The sequence below is a fragment of the Dermochelys coriacea genome, chromosome 15 (genome assembly GCF_009764565.3).
Source record: "Dermochelys coriacea isolate rDerCor1 chromosome 15, rDerCor1.pri.v4, whole genome shotgun sequence".
Lineage (NCBI taxonomy): Eukaryota > Metazoa > Chordata > Testudines > Dermochelyidae > Dermochelys > Dermochelys coriacea.
In genome coordinates this window covers 18,316,611-18,334,814 of record NC_050082.1, presented here as the reverse complement: position 1 = coordinate 18,334,814, position 18,204 = coordinate 18,316,611, and the positions used below count along the sequence as shown (strand labels likewise).

At 44.0% G+C, this 18,204-nt stretch overlaps 1 long non-coding RNA gene across 1 annotated transcript in view; it reads right to left on the bottom strand.

Annotated features, from left to right (window-relative positions):
- LOC122456812 overlaps positions 1 to 18,204 on the bottom strand; it is a 204,008-nt gene that overhangs the window by 81,273 nt on the left and 104,531 nt on the right. The window contains exon 3 of the long non-coding RNA XR_006275894.1: positions 11,419 to 11,521. This is a non-coding gene — a long non-coding RNA (uncharacterized LOC122456812). The remainder of the gene's footprint in view (positions 1 to 11,418; positions 11,522 to 18,204) is intronic.

Here is an 18,204-nt window from a genome sequence, read left to right as displayed (position 1 = left end):
GTCTCAGCACAGAGAGGGAAGGATGACACCTTCTGAGCCGCCAGCACTGCTTCCTGCAGTACCAGTAACCCCTGGCCAACCCCAAACATTCAAAAATCATGAGTTAGGTCTCCCCAGAAAAATCATAGATTAAAATAAACCAGAAAAATTAATGGCGGGGTTCTCTTTCTGTGCCTTCTGGACTCTGAGCCTTCACACCAGGCTCACCTTTTCAAGCTTTTCTCTGCAAGCATGAAAGCTAGACATTGCTTTTAAATATATATCAATGAAAGCTGAGATTCTCAAACACACAGCTCTAAGAGCTGGAGCGTTAAGAAGGATACCAATATCGAGAGAGACAAACTTACAGAGTTGGCTACGCTGCATCCGTGTGTTCTTTGCTGGTTTCTCAACCCTACACTAGCCAGATGCAGCCCTGCTTAGGACATGAAAGCAGATAGGGTGATGGCATATAACGTGGCTTCTGGTTCGTGGAAGCATGAAAATCAAAGTGCTTTAAGCTGGAGAACTACGTGGAGCTGAACCCACCAGACTTCCCTTTCAGCCCATTGAAATCTGAGATCCTGTCCTGTCAGAAGGGGGCAGGGGAGGGAGTAGATGATTCTGCCCTCAGAATTTTGTGAGGGTGAGGGACTTGTAACTGAGGGCAGAATTTGGCCTGTAGCTTTTCAAAATGGAGGACAGCTTTCACAGGCCAGGCCAGCTGTGTGTTTGAACCTCTCATGGGCTCATCAGCATGCTGCAGCCAGAAGTAGGAGTTTATTTTGGAATCAGCACTGTGTACAGAGGCTCTCCCCTGTGTTTCGCTGCATAGCTACACACGAGCAAAACCTTGAGATAATAAAGCTGGAATTTTCCTGGAGTCCCATTTTCTCCCAATGTATTTCCAACAGTGGAATAAAAAAAAAATCCCTCCTAAATCAGTGATCACCAGAAGAACGTGCGGTAGTGTAGAGACATTATACCAACCCCTTCATTGATGGTGGGGACATGCCTGTGTCCTGGTAGAGATGGAGACAGGTGCAGGGTACAGGACATATGTGATACATCAGAATGCACCAGCTGAGAAGTTAATGGGTACAATGAAGATTTGGTGTGAAATTCACCTCTGTGCATAAGACTGGCACAAGGCCTATGTGCCATTTAAGCTCTTACAATGGGACTTAAGTGGAATTTAAGTGGTGCATTGGCCTTCTGGTCTCCCTCAAAAAGAGATGAATTAAGTATTCCCTCAGCTATCAATTAAAAAAGTACATCAGATCAAGGGTTTTAAAAGTATAAAGAATGTTCCTTAGTGAACTTTTTGGTATTTAAGTAACACCAACAGCTAGAAGAAAAGGAGTACTTGTGGCACCTTAGAGACTAACAAATTTATTTGAGCATAAGCTTTTGTGAGCTACAGCTCACTTCATCGGATGCAAACAGCTAGGAAAGTTATAGTGAGAGCTGGTGCACTACAGCCTCAACTCACACAACTATGGGGAAAAACCAGGCAGTAGGTTAAGTGAAGAGTGCCAGTCTTATTATAATATAATTATTATCATCATCATTTATATTACAGTAGTACCTAGAAGGCCTCACTGAACCGTACTGGCCACAGCCAATACAGGTTTCTGGTTTAAATTCAGTTCTGTAGCTTGGTTTGGTTTCAAACTTCCATTCCCCAAATTGTGTGTGTGGAGATCTGGGGACTTGAGTCCATGCTCAGCTCTAATTTGGGGGAGAGGGAGAGAGACAAAGACATATTTTAAGGCAAGAAAGGAGCACTGTAATTATCTCAACTGACCTCCTGCATAGCCAATGATTCTGGCATTAAGTCTGTAACTTTTGGTTCAGCTAGTGCATATTTTTAAGACAGACTTCCAATCTTGATTAAAATCAGCAAATAATAGATGATCCATGACATTCCAAGGTTAATTATTCCAATGTTCTCTCTCTCTCTCTCTCTCTCTCTCTCTCTCTCTCACACACACACACACACTTTCATATCTGCCTTTCCATATGGATTTTTGTGTTCAAATTGCTTTGTAAGTTATTTTTAAAATAAAAAGGATTAGACTTTCTTACACCATGAATAAGATTACCACCTGCAGCTGCACGAGGAAGCATAAAAATTGATAAAGGCTACCAACTGTCATGATTCAGGGCATAAGTTGATCACCAGCTGGAATCAGGAAGAAATCTCTCCCCATGGTCTAAAGCATTTTGCAGTTCAGTGTACCATGTCTTTTTTTCTCTGGCATCTGTACACTGTCAGAAATGGATGGACCCTTGGTCTGTCCCTGTTTGGAAATTCTTAGATTCACAATAATACCTAACCCTGTAGTTAAAGGGCTGAACATTGCCAGACAGGGAAAGAGGGAAGTAATTTCATATTTGCTCTCTGAAAAGCTGATTCAAACCCCAGTGAAGTCAATTAAATGTATTAAATCATGTTTATTACAGTAGTGCCTTGGACTAACCAAGAATGGACCCCCATTGTACTAGGCACTGTTCAAAAGTAGTAGACAGCCCTGCCCTGAAGAGCTTATAATCTAAATAGATAAGATAGACAGATGGATAGAACATGACTTCCATCGACTTCAGAAGGGTTTGGCTCAAGCCCTAAAAAGCTAAGATTTTTCAGAAGCAACTCAGTTATTTTAGATGCTCACCCTGACGCTTCTTTAAAGGGCCTGATTTTCAGCTGGTGATGAGCTCCCATATCCTGAATATCAGGCCCCCTTTTTGGGCATCTCCAGTTGGGCACCCAAAAATGGAGGCACCCCAAAATCACCAGTCACTTATGAAAATCATGCCTTGAATGTTAAGCCCTGACTATCATATATCCCAGCCTTGATCCCCCACTATTAAACATTAAAGAGAGCATGAGAGAAAACATCAAACCTTTCCAGAGAGTCTTTCAACCAATTCCCACAAGGCCGCTGCTGCCTCCATTTTATCAGTTATTATTGTTATAATAATTAATAATTATCAGATTAAGCTCCATGTGGAAGCACTTCTTACCATAATTAGAGCCAGAAAGAGGAAGGATAAAGTCATTGCCAGATTTGGATCAAACTCCTAAATGACTTTGTGAACTTGTGTTACAGCAGCGTACCTCTGACAGCAAGGGAAAAAACCCTGCTTGACTTTGCCGGAGTAATTTTATTAACTTCAGCTGCCTCTGTGAGCTGACAAAGTGACAATACTGGGGAATATTCTTGTGTGTGTTTAGTACATCTTTGGCAGGTGTCAAGGTACATTCTCTGCCTTGTCACTCACTGCGGTGCCCTTTAGATAGTTATTATTTCATGTAATTATGATTATTACATGCTGATACACCACCTTTATGAATAGCCTCTGGTTGCTGTCACTCACTGGAATTTGATGTGTATGGCTGAGTTGTCAGGAAGGAACTGCAGGGTATGAAATAGGTGCATTTCGCTATTTAAAAAAATTAAATAAACCCAGCGGTTTTTGCTGGTTCATCCCATTACATTCTCTGAATGTGCTCAGCGAAACAGAAACTCTCTGGGAGTATGGAGAGAATAATTTGCTATGAAGCTTCTATGCCAGCCCCACCAGACATAAAACAGTGTAAAAATAAACAGCAACATGAAGTCTCCAAGATAAGGAGAGAGAATAACAGCTATGTAAACTAGTTCTGCATTATATCTCCTGTATTGCATTCTTTTCCAGAAACATTTTCTCCTCTCCTGTGTTTTTGGCTTAGTTTGCTTCCAAATCACTTTATGGCTACACTGTTACTCCCAGCGTATGGTAGTTGGTGGCAATATGCATTAAGTGACCTCAGAAAGTGCACCATGTATAGAGAAGGCAAATGAAAGATTCAGAGCACGCACAAGCACTTTGTAGAAAATTGCAATGTGAATTAGAACCTAAGAACGGCCATACTGAGTCAGAGCAATGGTCCATCTAGCCCACTATCCTGTCTTCTGACAGTGGCTGCTGCCAAATGCTTCAGAGGGAATGAACAGAACAGGGTAATTTCAAATGAGACATCCCCAGCTTCTGGCAGTCGGAGGTTTAGGGACACCCTGAGCATGGGATTGTATCATTGACAATCTTGGCTAATAGTTCACGGTGGATAGGTCCATCACTGGCTTATCTAATTCTTTTTGAACCCAGTTATACTTTTGGCCTTCACAACATCCTGAGGCAACAAGTTTCACAGACTGACTGTGCATTGTGTGAAGAAGGAATTCCTTTTGTTTGTTTGAAACCTGCTGCCTATTAATTTCATCAAGTGACCCCCTAGTTCTTGTGTAATGCGAAGGGATAAATAACACTTCCTTATTACTTTCTCCACACCAGTTATGATTTTATAGGCCTCTATCATATCCCTCCTCAACAGAAGTCTTTTCTATGCTGAACAGTCCATCTTTTTAATCTCTTCTTGTACAGAAGCTGTGCCAAACTCCTCACAATTGTTACCCTTCTCTTTACCTTTGCCAATTTTAATATATCTTTTTTTGAGATGGGGTGACCAGAACTGCACCCAGTATTCAAGGTGTGGGAGTACTATGGATTTATACAGCGGCTTGTACTGGATCTCGCTCTCCTTAAAAATCCAGACTCCAGCTGCCTGGATTCCAGTAGGCCTCCAGAGAGCCAATTGAAGAATTTCAAATTTGCAATACGCCGAAACCAGCCAGGTCCATCCATAAGGAAGCCCCTTTTTTCCCAGCCATGCACAGGTGAGGTTACTTTAGTGGGCATGCACAGTATATTAACTGCCAATAATTCCAGCTCCAGGATCTTTCACCCAAACAGAATGGACGACTTGGTGGTTAAGACACTGGATTAGGATTTTGGTGACTGGGTTCTATTCCAACCTCTGCAACAGACTCTGTGACTTTTGGGCAAGCCACTTAGACCCAGATCCTCAGAAGGAATTCATGCTCTTAACTTCCATTGATTTCAGATCAATGGATTTGATTTAACACACACAAATGGAAGTTAAGAGCCTATATACCTTGGAGGATCTTCTAGCCCTTAATCCATCACTGCCCCACTTGTAAAATGGAGATGATAATCCATAATGTTTTCCTTTTGTTTGTCTTGTCTATTTAGGTTGTGAACTCTTTGGATCAATGACTATATCATTTGTGTGCAACGTGTGTGACCCAATGGGGCTATGATCTTGGTTGAGGCTGCCATGTGCAATATAAATAACACGTTCACATGTACAATTGATCACAGGTGCCTAACACTCCACATGGCATACAATTTCCATAAAGAGACATTCCAAATTAGAAACAGATCAATATCCACAATCTTTCCATGATAGTTGAGCAAATAATCTGTCCTGATTCATTTCTTTGACAAATTTCACTGTTTCTGTTTTCAGAGAAGCAGCCGTGTTAGTCTGTATTCTCAAAAAGAAAAAGAGTACTTGTGGCACCTTAGAGACTAACAAATTTATTAGAGCATAAGCTTTCGTGAGCTATAGCTCACTTCATTGGATGATGATGATGAGCTGTAGCTCACGAAAGCTTATGCTCTAATAAATTTGTTAGTCTCTAAGGTGCCACAAGTACTCCTTTTCTTTTTAAGAATATCTGAGGAACAGTGGGGGGTGGGGTGGGAGGGAGAAATAACATGGGGAAATAGTTTTACTTTGTGTAATGACCCATCCACTCCCAGTCTCTATTCAAGCCTAAGTTAATTGTATCCAGTTTGCAAATTAATTCCAATTCAGCAGTCTCTCGTTGGAGTCTGTTTTTGAAGTTTTTTTGTTAAAGGATAGCCACCCTCAGGTCTGTAATCGAGTGACCGGAGAGATTGAAGTGTTCTCCAGCTGGTTTTTGAATGTTATAATTCTTGATGTCTGATTTGTGTCCATTTATTCTTTTACGTAGAGACTGTCCAGTTTGACCAATGTACATGGCAGAGGGGCATTGCTGGCACATGATGGCATATATCACCTTGGTAGATGTGCTGGTGAACGAGCCTCTGATAGTGTGGCTGATGTGATTAGACCCTATGATGGTGTCCCCTGAATAGATATGTGGACAGAGTTGGCAACAGGCTTTGTTGCAAGGATAGGTTCCTGGGTTAGTGGTTCTGTTGTGTGGTGTGTGGTTGCTGGTGAGTATTTGCTTCAGATTGGGGGGCTGTCTGTAAGCAAGGACTGGCCTGTCTCCCAAGATCTGTGAGAGTGATGGGTCGTCCTTCAGGATAGGTTGTAGATCCTTGATGATGCATTGGAGAGGTTTTAGTTGGGGGCTGAAGGTGATGGCTAGTGGCGTTCTGTTATTTTCTTAGTTGGGCCTGTCCTGTAGTAGGTGACTTCTGGCTCTGTCAATCTGTTTCTTCACTTCAGCAGGTGGGTATTGTAGCTGTAGGAATGCATGATAGAGATCTTGTAGGTGTTTGTCTCTGTCTGCGGGGTTGGAGCAAATGCGGTTATATTGTAGAACTTGGCTGTAGACAATGAATTGTGTGGTATGATCTGGATGAAAGCTAGAGGCATGTAGGTAGGAATAGCGGTCAGTAGGTTTCCGATATAGGGTGGTGTTTATGTGACCATCGCTTATTAGCACCGTAGTGTCCAGGAAGTGGATCTCTTGTGTGGACTGGTCCAGGCTGAGGTTGATGGTGGGATGGAAATTGTTGAAATCATGGTGAAATTCCTCAAGGGCTTCTTTTCCATGGGTCCAGATGATGAAGATGTCATCAATGTAGTGCAAGTAGAGTAGGGGCATTAGGATACGAGAGCTAAGGAAACGTTGTTCTAAGTCAGCCATAAAAATGTTGGCATACTGTGGGGCCATGCGGGTACCCATCGCAGTGCCGCTGATTTGACGGTATACATTGTTCCCAAATGTGAAATAGTTATGGGTAAGGACAAAGTCACAAAGTTCAGCCACCAGGTTAGCCGTGACATTATCGGGGATACTGTTCCTGACGGCTTGTAGTCCATCTGTTTCTGTTGGCAAGTTGTGTATGAACTGATAGAGATTCTCTCAGCTCTTGTCCCCTACCCCCTCTTCTCTACTTGCGCTACATTGATGACATCTTCATCATCTGGACCCATGGAAAAGAAGCCATGAGGAATTCCACCATGATTTCAACAATTTCCATCCCACCATCAACCTCAGCCTGGACCAGTCCATATAAGAGATCCACTTCCTGGACACTATGGTGCTAATAAGCGATGATCACATAAACACCACCCTATACCAGAAACCTACTGACCGCTACGCCTACCTACATGCCTCCAGCTTTCATCCAGACCACACCACACGATCCATTGTCTACAGCCAAGCTCTACGATACAACCTCATTTGCTCCAACCCCTCAGACAGAGACAAACACCTACAAGATCTCTATCAAGCATTCTTACAACTATAATACCCACCTGCAGAAGTGAAGATACAGATTGACAGAGCCAGAAGAGTACCCAAAAGTTACCTACTACAGGACAGGTCCAAAAAAGAAAATAACAGAATGCCACTAGCCATCACCTTCAGCCCCCAACTAAAACCTCTCCAACGCATCATCAAGGATCTACAACCTATCCTGAAGGACGACCCATCACTCTCACAGATCTTGGGAGACAGACCAATCCTTGCTTACAGACAGCCCCAAACCTGAAGCAAATGCTCATCAGCAACCACACATCACACAATAGAACCATTAACCCAGGAACCTATCCTTGCAACAAAGCCTGTTGCCAACTCTGTCCACATATCTATTCAGGGGACACCAAAGAATAAATGGACACAAATCAGATGTCAAGAATTATCACATTCAAAAACCAGTCAGAGAACACTTCAATCTCTTTGGTCACTCTATTACAGACCTAAAAGTGGCAATTCTTCAACAAAAAAACTTCAGAAACAGACTCCAACGAGAGACTGTTGAATTGGAATTAATTTGCAAATTGGATACAATTAACTTAGGTTTGAATAAAGACTGGGAGTGGATGGGTCATTACACAAAGTAAAACTATTTCCCCATGTTTATTCCCCCCCACCCCCACCCCTCGCTGTTCCTCAGACTTTCTTGTCAACTGCTGGAAATGGCCCACCTTGATTATCACTATAAAAGGTTTCTCCCCCCCACCCCGCCCTCCTGCTGGTAATAGCTCACCTTACCTGATCACTCTCGGTACAGTGTGTATGGTAACACCCATTGTTTCATGTTCTCTGTGTATATAAATCTCCCCACTGTATTTTCCACTGAATGCATCCGATGAAGTGAGCTGTAGCTCACAAAAGCTTATGCTCAAATAAATTTGTTAGTCTCTAAGATGCCACAAATCCTCCTTTTCTGTTTGTGGATACAGACTAACATGGCTGCTACTCTGAAACCTGTCAAATGGAATTGTTTTTCCAACACTTTTTGCCAAGGGATTTCTGAAAATAACTCTCAGGGCCACTCCTGAAGACAGCCTCACGCGACAGCACCCATCCACCTATCTGGAGCTCATAACAGGATCAGGATCTTTATCTGTAGATGGCTAATGGCCAGCTCGATTGAGATTATTCAATATGCAAAATATGAGCTGCTTTTATGGGACAGTTCTGTTCTCTAATTGGATTAACTATTAGAATCAGGTTTCTAGTGTGAACACCCATAATTCTACAGCTATAATTCACTTTGGGTGGATATTCTACAATTTTTGCTCTTCCAATGAATATTCCTGCCTGGTTTCAGAGTAGCAGCTGTGTTAGTCTGTATTCGCAAAACGAAAAGGAGTACTTGTGGCACCTTAGAGACTAACAAATTTATTAGAGCATAAGCTTTCGTGAGCATCCGATGAAGTGAGCTGTAGCTCATGAAAGCTTATGCTCTAATAAATTTGTTAGTCTCTAAGGTGCCACAAGTACTCCTTTTCTTATTCCTGCCTGGTAACTCAGTAAAACGTACACAAAAAATTAGCAAATGGGACACAAAGTGAATTCGTTTCAAAATTCACATAAATTTTAAGGAAACCTTCTTGTAGCATTTGCCCAGCTCCACACCAGCCCAACCCAAATAAAATTCTCCCCCCTCAGCTCATTCATCCCATTCCTGGGGCAAAGCTTGGAGAATAGCTAGGTCATGTGTTATATAACATAAGTGAAAAGATTCACTTGTTGAAATTCACATAAGTCGTCTTTTGTAACATGATTGCCATAAAGTCTATTTTCATCTGGAAGGATGCTGAAGTGCACTATTACTATGCCAGAGATAGAAAAACACAGAAAGATAAATCATTTCACCTGTCACTGAAATGTGGGGTGGCAACTAGCAAGCAACACGACACAGACTCAAAGGGCTGAAGTGGGAACACAGGTGCCATCTGAAATTGCAGGGAGATTTTAAGCAAGCAAAAATCCAAACTTGAATACTGCCAGGACACAGCTCCTCTTGCAGAAAGAGCCTTAGGATTTTCAGTGACCACAAATGGGGAGGGACTTTGGCTTTAAGCAGGTTCCACTTGCTGTGAGGGCCAGATCCTCTGCAGATGTAAATCACTGAAGTCAGTGGAGCTGTGCTTATTTACACCAGCTGATGATCAGGCCTGAAAAAGGTTGGGGGGGGAGGGGCAGGACTGATCTACTCAAAAGGGTCCTGTGCTGGGACTTCAAAACGGACATAAGGGTTTTGCTAAGCATGTTGACTTCAGACAGATTTGGTATGTCTGGCCACATCTGGTGGGCAAAAACTGGCTCATGTTCTGAGATGAAACTCATCAGGCTGCATCATCCACAAAGAATAAGACCCTGGTTGAGATCATGGTGGCCCATTTCCATTCACTGAGCTGTGGCCCGTGGGGAGCGTGGCCTACAGCTCTCTCTGGATTTTCTGCCAGTGCTGTACTTTTGAAAGCCCAGCAAAGGAATCACAATGGAGAGATGCAAGATACGCACACTAAGGGGACAAGTCATCCTAGTGGTCGCAGAGATGGCCTGCAATGGAAAGAGTTTCCATAGATAGCCTGTGGGATAGTCCAAGCAGGAATTAGTCTTCTCACCGCAATAAGCACACTTGCATGCTTACAGAGAGATCCCACTTAGCTGTGTATGCCAGAGACTTGCTGGCCCAGAAGAAATTTTCTGGAGGTGACTGACCCAGTGAACTCATGGATCTTCTACCGCAGATAAGTCAGTGGCTCACCTGGGAGTTTGAAGCAGAAGACAAAAGGAGCCTAACGTGTTACCTTGCCTGCCTGGTTTTACATTTCATGTACCTAGATCATAGTCAGCTTCCACAGCATGTGCTTTTAATATTAAAGGGTCTCTCCCATTGCTGTTGTTAGCACTCCCTGAATCGACCCATTCGTCCCTGTTCCACAGGCATCCATAGCCACCCCGGACCCTAGCAACTACTGACGAGGATTACAGGTTTCCACTGCAGTTAAAGGTTTACATTAAGTCTAATTTTTTCAGCTTCAGGAAGCTTTCTGGCCTAAGAAATAAGCAAACAATGTGCTAAAAAAACACACGCTAGCCAAAATTATCTGGGTTAAAGTCAGTCTGAACCTGTGTGAGAGTGGCTGGGGCTGGTCTGTCCAAGGCATGTGATATAAACTGGCCACCAGGAAGTTTAGACTTGAAATTAGACGAAGGTTTCTAATCATCAGAGAAGTGAAGTTTTGGAATAGCCTTCCAAGGGAAGCAGTGGGGGCAAAAGATCTATCTGGCTTTAAGGTTAAACTCGATAAGTTTATGGAGGAGATGGTATGATGAGATAACATGATTTTGGTAATTAATTGATCTTTAAATATTCATGGTAAATAGGCCTAATAGGATATTAGATGGGTGGGATCTGAGTTACCCAGGAAAGAATTTTCTATAGTATCTGGCTGGTGAATCTTGCCCATATGCTCAGGGTTTAGCTGATTGCCATATTTGGGGTTGGGAAGGAATTTTCCTCCAGGGCAGATTGGAAGAGGCCCTGGAGCTTTTTCGCCTTCCTCTGTAGCATGGGGCACGGGTCACTTGAGGGAGGATTCTCTGCTCCTTGAAGTCTTTAAATCACGATTTGAGGACTTCAATAGCTCAGACATAAGGAGGTTTTTTGCAGGAGTGGGTGGGTGAGATTCTGTGGCCTGCGTTGTGCAGGAGGTCAGACTATGGTCCCTTCTGACCTTAGTATCTATGTATCTATGTGTGTGGCTACACGGGGCCTTGACTTTTTGAGGAGCCCATTTTATTAGCACCTCCTCCCACATGAGCCCTGAATACATCCATCACTTTGTGTCAAACTATGGATTGATGCAACCTTGAAAGATGATCTGTGAGAGAGCAGACTCCTCCCACTTGCCAGCTCTTACTCCAGCTCTGCCCTGCCACCATATAGTAAAATCCCCCCCTTAACAACAAGTATCCTTGAAACACTGTTTCTAAGCCCTCCCAACCTCCAGATGTGCTGTGAGGGTTACTGAAGTCGACTTGTGTCTCAGCACGTCTCACTGCTTACCTGGCTCCCAACTCCGAGGGCCAGCCTTGTGCCTGTATGTTTATTTCACAGAGATGCAGGAGAACTCCAGCTCCACTTCAACAGTGGTGAGATCAGCTCGGCTCTGTAAGGGCAAGACGGATTGATAATTAAATCCACTTTTGAGATGTTCACATTCTGCTCCCCTGCCATTTAAGCATACATAAAACATTTTATTATTCTGCTGATTTAGGAACCTGAATTTAAATATTAGAGTATTAAAGTGATACTTAATTAGTTGACTGAATGTTCTTCCTTTTATCCATGTTGACAGATCTTAATTATAGCAGGGCCTGTGAAAGCTGATAGAACAGCTGATGGCAGCAGTACCGCCAGGAATACTAAAATGTCTCAGAATTACTTGTCTATTTTCCCTCATCTCTCTCTTGCTCCGGTCTTTAGGCATGTTCTGGAGTCCTTGTGATGACTTGGCAAGTGGTGACATTGTCTCTGCCAAGACTGAACACTCTCAAGGACATTAGGAACTGGGAGCTTGAAAGGGTGGAAACCATGATAATCCACATGCCCAGATTTTAAAATAGAGGCTGATCTCATGACAGAGAGGATTTCCCCCTTTAATTATTTTCCCATCTGATTAATAAATTAGACAGACAGACGGGGGCAGCATTTTCAAAAGTCCCTAAGTCACTTAAGCACTTTTAAGTCCCATTATCAAAAGTGACTTAGGCTCAATGAGATTTAAGCTCCTAAATGACTAGGTCACTTTTGAAAATGGGATTTAAGCACTTTTGAAATTTTTACCCACTCACACCCATGGCCACTCAGAGCTTCTGTGACAGGATGGAACTCACAACCTCTTGCTCAAAAGAGGCACATCTGAATTAAAGGAGATCTTTGTGACTTGTTAGCAGTGTAGGGCCAGTATAGGACACTCAGTTTAGCAGCTCTGACTCCACCCAGAAGAGGTCGGTGGAAACAGACACAGTAGCCAGTTCTTTCCTATAGAAAAGTTCCCTTCTGAGGAGCAGTGCAGAGGTGGGTCTCTGCAAAAGTGAAACATGTCAGCATAGTAGCCTCGTCCTCCTCCCCACCCTGTGATAACAGAGCAGGGCTACAGCTTCATGTGATCCAGGAAGACGTGGAGAAGAGTGGGATGGAGTTGGGGGGAGGCATCTGCTTTATGTTCCTCACTGCAGAGGCCACATTCCATACCCCAAAGGGGGATAAGTTAGCATGCTCACAGCACTACTACCTGCCCCCTCTGTGCAGGACAGGTCTCCGAGAGGAAGATGGAGGGAAGAACTACTTAGTGCACTTTGCTGAGGGGCCATGGGGTTTGGATCAGGGTTACCCATCATGGATCCCCAACATATGCAGCAGATGAAGGTCTTAGCTCCCTAGGCCCATAGTGAAGAAGGGCCCAAGAAAAGAGCCCAAGATTTTTGCATGAGCATGTGGATACTTTTATTTCACTAAAAAGGTACGAAACAGAATACTTTGGTTAATAGGTAAGCTTCGGTCAATCAGAAAGTAGAGAGTCAATAATACAAGATTCAGTCAAGAAAAAAGGATAAAAAATACATTGCCCTTATATAACCTGGCCTGTATAAGGAGTGGCATGGAACTGCAGTGCCCCAGGAATACAGCAGAACAGGAATGGTGCTTCAGAGAGACCTGAGTCATTTTTGGCTCCCACTTTGCTTCTGAGGACTTGCCATCTGCTACTGATATGTACCAGTAGCTAATTATCCTCCCACACACACACACACACACACTGGACTTGCTAGTGCATTAGGGGCAGGGTGGAGTTAAGGCTACTAACTTGCTGCATGGAGTGAATACTATATCTTTCAACAGACATACAGGGACGTGAGAGGACCAGTGTATCTTAATCTCCCACTTATGCTAGGCCACGATCCAGTCCTTAATAACTAGGATGATACTGGCTTAGGTTAACAAATTTGTACACGTTACATGGAGTTTGTATATGAAATTTTTTTTTAATGGTGAGTAAACAAGACAGAAGCAAAATGCTTTAGCCATAACTTAAAAAAAAGTTGCCTAAAGTTATGTTCTCAAATCCATATTTAGACACTGAAAAAATATGGCCTGATTCTCAGAAGTGCTGAGCACCCAGTTGTTTGCTGTGAAGTAAAATATAGACTTAGACTAACTTTAGAAAGCCAATTTTGAAAATCTTCTGTTAGTTAAAGGTTAAATTGTCCATATTGAATTTTATTATGTGAAAAAATAATGTTTAAAATATAAAATCAGTAACATTCAGCTGTGTCTGTATGCTGCCTTCAGCTCCTTCTTTTTAGGGTTTTTTTTCTCTCACTCACACAGTTTTAAATCCCTGTGGTGCATCATTAATGCTTTTTCGGTTATTCCAGCGTGAATGAGATCAGTCTCAGGAATGATGTGTGCAAGCCCTTGCCAAACAGGAGAAGACAGGCATGGAAGAAGAAACCCTTTGTTGTCATGGCTTGGACATGTTATGGGTTGTGACACCTTTTCTTCTGAGCACCATCCATAGCTAGCAGATGTTCAGCAAAGAGATACTCTAGTTCCTTGCCAAAGACGTACTTGATTCCCACTGCCAATCACTGTTGGAAACATACCCTCTTTCTTCGTATTACTGAATGAGGTAAGGCATCATTTCACAGTAAAAATGCACTGGACCTGTTGGAACGGCAGAGGTTTTCCACACGTGGTAGAGGCCCTATTCTCCCCCGCTTAGTCACACTGAGGAGTCCTGTAACTGACCTCACGCAGGGCATTACTGTGAGGGTCGTGGATCTGTCCCCTCTAGATGGCTGGTAACTTGCTGTGTGTATCACAGATTCAGAGGCAAAGGCTGTAGATGCTCCTGGCTCCCTGGGCTCTAGCATTCAGGGAGTCCCCATAAATGCTGCATATTACAAACTGGATTATTTTACTCAGCCTGGCAAAAATAAAAAAAGGTGCAACTAGCCTGGGTATAATTGCTATTCACAGTTCCAGCTACCCAACCATTCCTAACCCTGCAATGCAGATCACATTGAGGAGAGCAGCAACTGACTGGGAAATTATGACACAAAAATGGAAAGAAATCTTTGGCCCCCCAAAAAAATTTTGTTTCCCATTTTCCAACCAGCTCTAATAGGAACCTCAGGTTCTTCCTCTAATTAGATGCTACAGACCCACAATCCCTGCAAACCCAACAAATGCTGACATTTTAATGAGGGTTTTTTAAAAGTCTGTCCAACTGGGCTGTTACTTTTGCAAGACTAGATTTTTCTTGCGCAGGATTTCTTGGGGCTCTCTGCTTTTGGTCATGCTGGAAACAGCCTTTTCCTTGTGATATTTTCAACATTTCTGCTTCTGGCAGGAACCCAGACAGGCAGCAAAATAATTGGCGAGTGTGGGAGGGAGAAGTTAACCAAAGTTTTCTTGTACTTCCCAAGTGTTCAAAGGGCAAGTTTGATTGAAAGCCAAGGCATTGATCCAGCCTGGTTTGGCCCATCTCCATGCAGCAGGCGTAACCAACAGTTGAATGTTTTCCATCCTGCACCCACTTCTAATTCTAACCAAAGAGGAGATGGAATCAGATGAACACAGAATAGTAAGAGGCCATGTGGAATGATTAGTGGGCATGTGTTTTTTGCATTCAGAGTACAAAAAAAAAATCTCATTTGGCTCCTTTGGAAAATAGAGTGGGAGGAGGAAGGGAAAAGGTTTTGTTTTGCGGAGGTTTTTCTTTTCTTCAGCCATTGTCACATCTAATCATTCTGGTCTTTGTGTAGGATGAAGGGACATTGAAACTGAAACAAGTTCATGAACTTCTTTAAACAGGTGCTGGCTCCCTTTAGAGTTTTTCCACCCAGCTGAACTTCGCTGGGAGTCTATTGTGAGGCAGACAGTGTTACCGCTAGGCGCATTGTTAGTGTTAGCAATAGCAGATGTCAGCAGTGGCGGGATAGCAGCTTGCAAACTGGCCGCTGTGCCTGTTTGCCGCTCATGGAGCCCTTGTCTCGTGGAATGCAGGAACACTCATCATCTTTCATTGCTGCTATGGGCCATGGCTGGCAGCCCACAGAAGGAACTCTGAACCACAGTCAGTGTTACTCATCCCAGTCTCATGCTGTGTTAAATGGGCATTTAAGACCTTGTGCAACTTCAGAGCCTTCAGCACGATATGTGACCGAGGAAAGAGAGCCCAGGAAGCCTCCTGCAGCCATTTGGAGATGGGACTTCCTGGAGATAAATCCAAGGGAATGTGCTCTGCCTGTGGGACTCCTTCCCTTCTTCTTCCCTACCATCATATGCCACACTACTGGATCAATCAGACCCTCCACATCAAGTGGACGTCTATCAGTTCTGGGCATGGGAACTGCAGTTTGTTAAGAGCAGAACAGTAGAATAAGCCCCACTCCTCCCCTCGATCCCTGGCCAGCAGCCACTGCCCCAGCAGCAGAGCACGGCTACTCAGCTTCCAGTGCTGGACGGTGCAGTGTTCAGGGGCAAGGACATTATGGGGGAGAAGGGGAGTCTCCTGGAGAGCTGGAAAGACAAGACCCCTTCCCCATTTCTGTTGTCTTGCAACCCCCATCCAAGTCCCATGCTCTTGGATTAGCATGAAATTGCATTTGGCAGAGCTCTAGGCCAATAGTTAGACCTGTGGCAGGTTTTTCATTTGAGCAGTTCATCTAGTTGGGAGCTGAATTATGGTTGCCACCTCCCCTTGCCCGTGGATCAGCTTTAACCACAGGACAGATAAGATCATTAGGGCCTTTCTGGCTCAGACTCTTGCTTAATGATCATCAATGAGGTCTTGGCGGCCTTGCCCACCTGCACTAATGGCCATGTGTGAGGAGGGCAGCCTGCCAGCTCACAAGCCAGTCAACCCCATTAGACAGGGCAGAGATTGTGAGGGGCAGCAGCCAGCATAACACTGCTGAGTGCCAGCTCTTGTGCAGGCAGCTCCTTTCCAACAGCACTGCCTGACCCAGGTGCCACATGCTTCTTGACTGAAAGAACCTGCTAATGCTTACGTGCCTGAAGGAACTCGATGCAGGGGGAAGGAAGACAAAGACAAGGAGGTCTGCGAGTTTTTCCAGTGACTCACAAAAGCTCATTCTGCAGCAGTGATTAGGAAGCCCATCTGGGGCTGTGGTAATGTTTATGACATAAGCACACTGCCAGGAGGCTGCAGCCAGGCTGTAAAACAACACGAGGAGACAAGCTCCACCACAAAATGAGTCAAACTGCAGGAGCAGAAGATCTAAATTGGACATTTGGCAGGAGAGGTGGGAAACAGACCCTCGTGTACTATGGTGAAAGGGGACACAAAAGCAGATCCGTAAGGCAAAAGGGCATAACTCTGACTGATCAAGTCTCAGAGGGGGTCACAGTGCTTTGCTTAAGCACTATTCAACTTTAAGCGCCTGGTGAGAAGGGGTCTGTGAGCCAGACTGCCATGTCATATAGTGTAGGTAGCCCATCGGAAACAGAAGGCTGGTCCTGTGGGTCAGGTGCTACCTTTAGACTTTGGAGATCCAGGTTCAAGTCCTTGCTCTGCTACAGGCTTCCTATGTGAGCTTGGGCAAGGCACTTAACCTTTCTGTGCTTGGGTTCCTCAACTGGAGAACAAGGATACTAGCACTGCACAAGCTCACAGGGGTGTCGGAGGATCAATACCTTAACCACTGCAAGATGCTCCGATGATAATGGGAGCCATCTCCCTACTGAAAGAGAGATACTATGTACCAGTCTCTGGGGTCCCTCAGTTCCTAGGCTGACTACAGAGGCTCACACTCACACTCAATGCCACTGCAACTTCTTGACTAAAAGAAGCCCTTAGGGGGCTTGATTTGGAGCCCTCTGAAGTCAGTGGGAGACTTTCCATTGATTTTAATGGGGCCTGGATCAAGTCCATGGTGCACAGCATCAAAACAGCAAGAAAACATGTATGGGAACTAATTCCACCTGAGGGTCTGATTCCTTGGTGAGCCAACGAGGAACCACCAGGTTAAACTCCCTTACTGTGACTGGGGCACCTAACCCCTTTAGGCCCTGTTAAAATCTAAGCCATCCAGGAGGTAGGAGAGGCTCACCATTTCAAGACTAAAGCTGCTGAGTCTAATCTCTGGTGCGTGGGTGTATTCAGCGTGGGAGGTATTTCCGTTCTGTGCCAGCACTCTCACTGTAGCCTCCAGGTTTCACTTGAAGAAAACATTGTCTGGCCACCTGCATGGAGCTTCAGGGATGAGCAACTAATAGCAGCTGTTATTCAAGAACTTCCCTAGGCAGTACCAACATGGCCTTGCATGATCCAAAGAACAATGCCATTTTGATCCAGGGCAGCCCAGTACACTGTCATCCAAAACAGAGCCACACACTTGGAAATATTCCCATGGACAGAAAGAATTGTTTCCAAAATGGAATAATTGCCTGTCTGACAGGCAATGTCTTGTCACTGACCTCAGAAAGCACAGACTAACTGCAGAGAAGTATCTGTGCTGAATGAATTACAGCGTCTTCCTACTGTATATTGCCTTTCTTTGGCCTCCAGCCAGGGTTTGCCCCACTAGTTCCCTTTCTGTCTCCAAGAAGCAGTCACAAATTGAACTACAATAAGTAATAGACAGTCCAAAGCCTTCCAGAGATCTGGCAGATACAGTAACTGAACAATAAAAAACCCCAACAATCAATTTAAAGAGTTGTTTTAAATGCCCACTATATAATGAGCTTCCAAACTTTGAGCGCAGGTTGTGTGGTTTTATTATTAAACTGTTTACTGTGGTAACGCTGAGAGGCCAACCATTG